The sequence below is a fragment of the Barbus barbus genome, assembly GCF_936440315.1.
Source record: "Barbus barbus genome assembly, chromosome: 43".
NCBI lineage: Eukaryota > Metazoa > Chordata > Actinopteri > Cypriniformes > Cyprinidae > Barbus > Barbus barbus.
In genome coordinates this window covers 22,701,857-22,711,499 of record NC_136721.1, presented here as the reverse complement: position 1 = coordinate 22,711,499, position 9,643 = coordinate 22,701,857, and positions in this window count along the sequence as shown.

Genomic DNA, 9,643 nt, shown 5'->3' with positions numbered 1-9,643 from the left:
CAATTCAAAACACTTTTACAAAAACCTCATTTTGGGAAACGGGAATTCTTTTGCTAGTCAATGTCTGTTACAGTATATGACATAAATAGACATAAATAGAGTTGTGCAGATACAGTAAAATTCAGCAATACAATAAAAAAAATGTTTACTTTCAATACACGACTGTAAAGAGATCTTACAGTAGATGAAAAGCACTAGAAGAGAAAAGTATATACAGAATATACAGTTACAGTTTTTCTCGATTGCTAACACACTATAACTGATTCATTTAACACAATTTTCCAAACCATTCTCGAAATCTGATCTTTTGACTATTTGCTGTTAATAGATATTTTCCTTTTGTGCAACACAGTCCAATAGAGTTTGGGAACTTTCAATGAGATGTGCTAATTGTTTTGACAAAGGGTGTGAAAAATGTGGAAAATAAATGAAAGTGTTAAGACGTTTGTGTAACGCAGAGGCAGTGTCGTTAAGATCCATGTGCAGCTTTATTCATTCACAAGAATGGTCATACAAAGCATAAGTCAATCTCAGGTGTCAGATAGCACGTAGGCAGGACAGAATCATCAACAGAGTTCAGACTAGAGATCTGGGCAGGCGGCAGACAGATAACAGGACAGATCAACAACAGGAACTCAAACACGGGAAAACCGCTCAGAAATATCTGCATGGCAAGAACAAGACTTCGCACTGAGAGCAAGGATGGAGCAGTTTAAATAGACCAGTCAATAGGGAACACCTGTGTAGGTAATCAGTCTCAGGTACGGGGTGTGATGGGAAATGGAGTCCGAATGACAGAGTTAATACTCAGGTGAGGGTTCCCTCTGGTGGTGATCGGAGGGAGCCACAGAGTCTGAATTCGTGACAGCTTGCAAGAGAACCCTTCTGCTGTGCTAAGAAGGGGATGATGAAGATAAATGGATCCCAGTTTCATTAAGCATGCCTTAGGGAATAAGAAAAACTGTAACATGCTGTTTTGTCTGTTTTTATAACTGTAAAAGTAGTGGAGGATATAGTTTCTACTCTATTTGCTGACTTTGACAACCTCACCAAGATCATAAGAGGTTCTTCTCTGTTACTGAACTTCCATCAAAGTATTCTTGATTCATTCTGATTATTAATGAGCAAACAAGAGAATAGTGTTATGAAGTGTCTATGTACACTAAGTGCAAGTAGCCCATCTAGTTGGCAAATGCTATTTACACTAACTCCGCCCACTAACGTGTGACTGAGTTACTCAACGCTAAAAAAAAAAAGATTGTTCAACATCAGCTTCAGCGGCGTAGATGGAAAGGCCTGTGCATTTTGACGCGATCGACCCGAGTTTGAGCCCGCCTAATGCCTTTTTCTCCCTTTTCAAATCTCATATCGCATCAGAAAAACATTTATTTTCAATACAAATGAAGGAAATAATCAAAAAGTTGAATTTGAAAGTGTTATAATGCATTGTGACAGACTTTGCCATTCATTTTCTCCCAAATTCTACAGTAAACCCCAGTGAAAGTTGACACAGACAGAGTCTTGGTCGTTCTGAAGAAGAATGTATTCAAAATTTCATGTTAACGCTGAAGGAATTTGAATAATGCTGGTATAAATGTCAAGCAGTGCTGTAATGCATTGTGACGGACTTTGGCATTCATTTTCTCCCAAGTTCGACGGTAAAACCCAGGGAAAATTGACTCAGATAGACTTGGTCGTTCTGAAAAATAATTTATTGACATTTTCGTATTAACTCTGAAGGAATTTGAATAATGCATGTAGAAAATAGTAGGAAATAATCAGTGCTATAATGTATTTTAGCAGACATTATTTTTATGGAAAACTCCACAGTATAATATATTTGAACATAATATAACTGTATCTTTTATCTTTTGTGTTTTGCACATTTAATTCATAACCGCTGAACTATAGGTCTTCGTCAGCTTTTTGGCCGCTTCGTGTCTCCATACCATAATACCACAAACAGACATGCAACTAGATCCAGGTGGCAGGTGGCTTGACCGGGTGTTCACAGATGGCGGCTCACTTGACCGAGTGACTAAACTCAATATAGCACATCGTCCAGCTCAATCTGGAAAATCTGTCAAGATTGCACAAGGAATACAGTAAGATTGTTTCACATCTATTACTTACACTTATAACTTTTAACAGTATCATGAATTTTTAACTGTTTACTTGACAAGGAATTACATCGACTGAATCATAAATAAAGTAATCCTTTTAAAACTCGACAGTCTCTTTTTCAGTACAAATATAATCTCTGAACATTTATGAACCTCTTAAGTTTCAATATTGATCGACATTGGTCTATAAAACTCATTTTACATAACTTACCTGTAGGAAATGATGAGATATACACAGATTAGAATCTGCAGTGTTCTGGCGCGTTAAATGTAATGTAAGAGAGTTAGAATTAATTGTTTGAATTCAACAACTGCTCAAGGAAACACGTAATTGTAACATATGTGTGTAATTCAGATTTAGTTTTTTGTGATTGATTGTGTAACGGGATGGACGAGATGCAAGACGTGCGGATCCATGTGCAAGCTTTATTCAAAGGCGTGATCATAAACAGGCATAGTTCAATAAACAGCAAACAGGTATGGCAGGGACAAGACACAGAGTAATCCTTAGGGCAAGCGTGGGTCTTAGATTGGCGAACGATATCCAGAGGGCTTGAGAAGAGGGGTAGTCCGATAACCTGAGCAAAAATCCAAACGAGGTATACAAAGAGTCCAAAACGGTGAGACAAGGGTTAATCCACAATACAAGGGCAGGAAACAGGAAACGAGACGATAAACAAAATAAACTAAATTTAGACTTAGAGAACACAGATTGGCTCGGTAAGGCAGCTAACACTAGGAGTGTACAGAAGAGGACTGGCTTCTTTGATTTAGATAGTTTGTGGATCGTTAAGTAGAGCTCACAGCGGGTGATCGGTCAGAATCACTCAAGATTTCTTCGTTTGAAGTATTTATTGAATTTTACAATTGCATGATTGAATGTGTACATTGATGTGTGTGTGTGTGTGTGGTTCTGAAACAAATAAAATACAACAAACAATTAGTTGAATGAAAATGAATGATTATCATGCAACAAACCTCTATTTGTATTAACTGTATTCTATTATAATAATATAGCAGGATTAAATACAATAATATTTTAACATGGCCGAAACTGGCATTAAAAGAATGAAAAAGGCTGTTCTGTGGGTCTAAACAGCTAGTTATTACAATGAGAAAGGATAAACCATTCGTAATACAATGGCCCCCTCTGCCGGTCGCATAAATAACTACACCCGACCACTCCGCGAGGTGTCACGTGACGACCAGTGTACATGCGGGAGGTGCGTGCCCTATAGCCAATTAACTGGAATGACGGCGAATATCACCGCGATAGCTTACAAACTATACGCAGAGGGTGCTTAACTGGTATTCTACAATGTGTAACCAAAGAATAATGCCTGAGTGGCAACCTATACATTGATAGAAAAAAAACATCACAACTCGAGTCCCAGCCGGGCGGGAAAAGCCTGAGCTTACATTTAACAACACTAAACAGACAAAACACTACCAATCTAGCCTTGGCAATGACAGTAAAAGAACAACAGAATACCGATTCTTACTTGTAAAGACGCACACAGAATAAAGCAGTTGTATCAAGGCGGGTTGTAAGTCTGTGCGGTTAGCGTACACTACTGGCAAAAAGACTCGGACAGAATGCTACCAGCGCGCAGCGATCCTGAGTCAACTTGTGATTGGCTAAGAGTCCAGGTGAAGCGAGGCATATTCTAGTAGGAGAGAGAGAGTCACAGTAAAGTGTCTGATGCTTAGCGGCCACAAGGGGGCCTTTTTTACAGCCGCCCCCAGATTACTGAAGGGAATCTGCAGAAGAAGAAAAGGCACCCACTCGTCCGGTAGTGGTTAGTCTGACAACTCTGGAAGCTGGATGAGTCGAGCCACAGGGCGGGTGTACGCCCGGTCTCCTACATTCACTTCAGCAGATCGTACTTTACCGTCGAGGCCGGGGGAGACGCTGGTTACTGTACCCACTGGCCACAGTGAGCGAGGGAGCTGCGGGTCAATGATGAGGACCGTCTTGCCGATATGCAGGTCTGGATTTTCAGCATTCCACTTCTGTCGGGCCTGGAGGCTGGGCAGATAGAAACGGATAAAATGCTTCCAGAAGTGGTCAGCCAACAGCTGGCTATGGCGCCAACGCCTACTGCTCAGGAGCTCGGATTCAGGATATACCACCTGCGGGATAGAGGCATCTGGCCGCCCAATGAGCAGTGAGTTGGGAGTTATTGGATCAGGGTCGGCGATGTCTGCAGATGTGTAGCCTAATGGTTTGGAGTTGAGAATCCCTTCAATCTCAACTAGTAGGGTTCTCAGTACCTCATCTGTCACAAGCTGGGCTCCAAGGGTTACTTGTAGGGCTTGTTTTACTGAGCGTATCTCACGCTCCCAGCAGCCGCCAAAGTGGGGGGAGTTAGGTGGATTAAACTTCCAGTCGATTTGCTGAGAGGCGAGTTGAGCTTTGATGTCTGGAGCAAGGTCGGCGAATGCTTCCCGGAGCTCTCGATCACCACCTCTGAAGTTTGTCCCCTGGTCTGAAATCAGCTCGAACGGCTTTCCTCTGCGGGCGATGAACCGTCTCAGTGCCATGAGGAATGAGTCTGCATTCAAACTGGAGAGCAGGTCGATATGCACGGCTCGGATGGTCATGCATTTAAAGATTATTCCCCAGCGCTTTTCACTCCTCCTTCCAATCGCTACCGAGTATGGCCCGAAGCAGTCTACTCCTGTTGAGTAAAATGCTGGCTTGAAAAGTCGGACTCTGGATGGAGGTAGGTCGGCCATTTTAGGGATTTGTGGCTTTCCGCGCCATTTCTGACACTCTTGGCACTTGCGCTGAAAGCGGCGGATAGCCTCTCGTCCTCCTGGTAGCCAATACTTGCGGCGCATCTCTGAAAAGACCCTCTCTGGGCCTGGATGGTGCAGACGGTAATCATACTCTTGTATAAGCAGCTGCGTGACTGGGTGTTTGGCATCCAGCACCACCGGGTGAACAGTATCCGGTTCCAGCTGGTTACTATGGCGCAGACGTCCGCCAACACGGATGAGCTTGTCACTGTGGTCGAACTCTGGTGCTAGCTTGAGAAGTCTGCTGCTCTTGGCGACTGGTTTCCCTGACTGCAGCTGGGCATAGTCAATAGGAAAACTGTCTTGTTGGACCTGTTGTAGCAGAGCTAGCTGGGCTTGCCTGTAGACTGTGACGTTACCTGGGGCCGCCCCATGTAGAGTTTTAGTTGTGGCGGTCAGGAGGTCTTTGAAGGAAGAGAACTGCGTAGCGTCAGGGAGATGACTTGGCGTGGCAGTAGTGAAGCCGCAGAACGGAGGTTTCTTGAGCTCTTCACCCTGATCTGCCTCTGTCTGGATCTGAGGGCTTTGTGGCCATTTGTCTGGGTCACACCACAAGAAGGTTGGGCCTTGACCCCAGCGACTGTCTGGTGTCAATGTGTCGAGAGGTTTGCCACGCGTTATGTCGTCGGCAGGGTTCTGTGCAGAGTCCACGTACCTCCATGTGTCACCCTCGGTGAGATCTTGAATCTCTGCCACACGCGTGCCAACAAACACTTTGAATCGGCATGACTCCGACTGCAGCCACTTGAGCACGGTGGTAGAGTCTGACCAGAGCACCACCCGCTGGATGGGCAGTGTGAGTTCAGATTTGAGAATCCGAGCCATTTGTGCTCCAGTCAGAGCAGCGCATAACTCCAGACGTGGGATTGATTGCTGCTTTTTTGGAGCAACTCTGGATCTTGCGGTGACGAAAGCTACTTGGACGACTCCATGAGGATTTTCGGTTCGGAGGTATGCCACGGAGCCATAGGCTCGCTCTGAGGCATCACAGAACACGTGGATCTCACGCTCACAGGTGGGAGAGTCTAACTCACGGTCAGTGTAACACCTCGGAAGTACTATGCTCTGTAGGTGAGGTAACTCGTCCTCCCACTCTCTCCATGCGGTTAGCAGGTGATCCGGCAGAGCAGGGTCATCCCAGTCACGCTTTTTGTCCCACAGGTGTTGTATGACAACTTTGGCCCTGGTGGTGTAAGGTACTAGAAAGCCAAGGGGGTCATATTGGCTTGCCACCACTTTGTAGATGGAGCGCATAGTGACAACTTCTTCAGTGGCTACAGCCTCTCGACACTTGAAGGACAGGGTGTCCTCTCGACAATCCCACTGCAGGCCCAGGGCTGATTCTTCTTGACCTGGGTGACCTTGGTCGATCCACTTTTCAGCACTAGCCGATCTCGCCTCAGCAGGGAGGTGACGGATGGTGTCTGGATGGGTACTGGCCCACTGGCGTAGCTCAAAGCCTCCCTCAGCAAGGAGAGTCTGCAGTTTGTCGATGATGGGCTTGACCCCTTCAACTGTAGGCACACTCTGAAGACAGTTATCCACATAGAAATGTCTTAACACGGAGTCTCTCACTGCATCAGCTGGCTGAGTATGGTCGGTGACGTGCTTCTGTAGGGCATATGTAGCACAGCAGGGGCTACAGGTAGTGCCGAAGGGAAGTACCTTCCACTTGTAGACTGTGGGTTGTTCATCACGCTTGAGCTCCCTCCAGAGGAAGCGGAGGAGAGGCTGATCTTCCGGAAGGAGCCTGACCTGGTGAAACATCCCCCGTATGTCACTGCTGAAGGCCACACAATGTTCTCTGAATCGCAGGAGAACTGAAAGGAGAGGTGGACCAAGGGTTGGACCAGGGAGCAGGAGTTTGTTCAAGTCAGCGTTGCTGTACTGGAAAGAGCAATTAAAAACCACTCGATGCTTGCCATTGTGCTCGACAAGGTGGTGAGGGATGTACCAGCTGCTTGATGTGTTCTCTGTGCCAGGGGGTAGTTTCGCCACATAGCCAGCCTGTTCAAGTCTCTGGATCTCTGCGTTGTAGACTTGGGCCGTCTCAGGGTTCTTCACCAGCCGCCTTTCCGTATTCCGGAGCTGAGGAAGTACTGCCTCCTTTGGTGCGCAGAGCTGGGGAAAGTTCTTCACACGGAGGAGAGGAGTAGCATAGCGGTGGACACCATCAATATCTACTCGCACCGTCTGTTTATCCAAGCATTCAAGGGCCTCCTTGTCCTGCCGTGACCTCGTACTGGCCTTTTCGCTGCGCCATGGGAGGACGTCCAGCTGCCACAGTCTCTCAACGTGCTGGTAGATGTCAGCTGGAGGTGCCCCGAAGGTGGTGAAAAGACAGCGTTGTTCGATAAGGTACTGCTTTAGATTGTTGGTCGGACCTTGCAGCGTCCATCCGAGACGGGTGCGGACAGCAACCGGTGCACCAGGGGGACCAAAGATGACTGGCTCAACTGGAGTCACCAAGTGGGGGTGGTTTGAGCCAATGAGCAGTAGCGGCACAATATCCTTGAATGAAGGGATAGAAAGCTTCTTCAAATGTCTGTATTTGCTCTGCAGTGCTTTGAAGGGATACGTGTGCTGGCCTAGCCCAAGCTTGGGTGCGGTAAAGGCTCCTTGGATGTTGTATACCATGGCTGGAGAACAGGCTGGAGAGATGCTAAATGAGACAGCCGCCCCGTGAAGCGTCTGCAGCTCCTGTCTGACTGTACGCAGGGGCAAATCCTCGGGCTGGCCTTCAAGTCCAAGTTGTTGGACAGCCGGTTGGAGGAGCAGGGTGCGTTCGGAGCCGTCGTCTAACACGGCGTATGTCTCTAAAGTTTGGTCACCATGGCGGATGATAACTTTACTGACCTTGAGCAGCACACGATGGCCCTGCGGTGGCTTGCCAATGTATAGCACTTGGTCTGCATTTGGTACGGACAAAGGTTTGCTCTCACTGAACTTCACCTGGTCAGGCCTTCTCTCAGCTTTGTCAGTCTTGGCTAGACTTCTCTCGCTGACATCGTGCAGAGCAAGCAGGTGTCTGCTGTTGCATGTTTTACAGCACATCTTCAGATCACATTCAGCTGATCTGTGTTCTCTGCCGCATCGCCAACATCGGTTGTTATCCTGAATCCAGCTACGTTTCTGGGTGGCGGTGAGCAGTTTGAAATTTGCGCAACTATTCAGAGTGTGCTTGTAGTTCTCACAGAATGGGCAGAACTTCTTTGCATCTAGACTGTTTGGAGGAGTGGATTTGGCCAGCTCTCTAACCGATTTGGGTTCAGCCCCCAGCATGAGGACTGAGGCCTTATGTGACAACTTGACAGTACTCTTGGAGTCTTTGGGCTTAGATCCAGTGTCCTTTCTCAAGCGGTATTGTGATATATCCTCCTGGACCTGGAGCTCGTATTCCAACCAATCTGCTAGGTCCAGAAGAGTGGGGATAGGAATGCGGAGCGGGTGGATGTAGCGCCTGAAACTGGACCTCAGGTCGTGCGGTAGCTTGCCCAGTAGACGGGTGACATGAGATCCACAGTCCAGCTCAACTTGCCCCTTTAAACCGAGCTGCTCCAACATGCTCACCAGGGATCTGACGTTCAGGGCGAACAACCTGAATGACCTGATGTCTCCACTCTGAATGTTGGGGCCATCCATCAGTTCAGCAATACGCTGAAGGGCGAGTTGGTGTGGCTGCCCGTACTGCTGGTTTAAAGCTGCCATAGTGTCAGTGAAAGGGTAATCAGAATTGCTGTAAGAATCTGCCACCAGCAATGCTTCCTCCAGCTTCAGATGATCCACTAATATCTGGAACTTGAAACGTTCAGTGGCATCTCTAGGAAGGAGATTGTCTAGAGCAATGCGGAGTCTCGCAAAGTCTCTTGGGTTAGGACGGTTGAAGTTCGGGATTGTAGGAGTGGGCCCTCTGTATGTTCTTTCCTGTCCACCAGGGGGGGTCACTGAGCGTCGGCGTCTAGGCTCGTGCCGAGGTGAAGGGGGACTACGTCTCTCGCGCTGGTCTGGAGAGTAGCTGCGTACTGGCTTAAGAGAGCGCTTAAGTGAGGGAGAGTCATACCTAGTTGATTCCCTGTAGTCCTTTGTCTCTCTGCTGTAGTCACAACGCCTGTCAGAGGACCGTTGTGGTGGTGTCTCCCTTCTAGATACAGTCTCCCTGTCTCTGAAGTAGACTGATTTGTACCGGGTTGAAGCACCTCCATAATCCAGCCCTTCTCGGTAAAGTCTATCTCTGGCAGTTACAGTACGTGGCTCTGGACGGGAACTGCTGGGCTCCGCTTTGGCTCTGAGCTGCTCGTTCTGTATTTTTAATTCCTCCATTAATGCTAGGAGATCTTCCCTTTCACGCTCTAGAATGTGACACTCCCTTCTCCACTCATCTGCAGAAGATTCCCGTTTATCAGTGACTGACCATCGCTCTGGGCTGTGGTGCAGCTGACCTTCTGGGGATGCAGAGCGTGAATCAGATCTGCTGTGGTCCTCTTCGTCTAGCCGCTCTCTGGACTGTGACTCAGAAGACTTCTTGGTCTGAGATCTGGTCGGGAGATCAGACAAGTCATAATCTTGCAAGTAGTTAGGGAGGGACCGCTGCCTCCTGGATCGTGCACCAGACTCTTTATCCGAGGTGGTAGACATCTTGCTCCGCTACAAGCTCTGGATCCGGCTCGAAGGACCACTTTGTACAGAAGAGGACTGGCTTCTTTGATTTAGATAGTTTG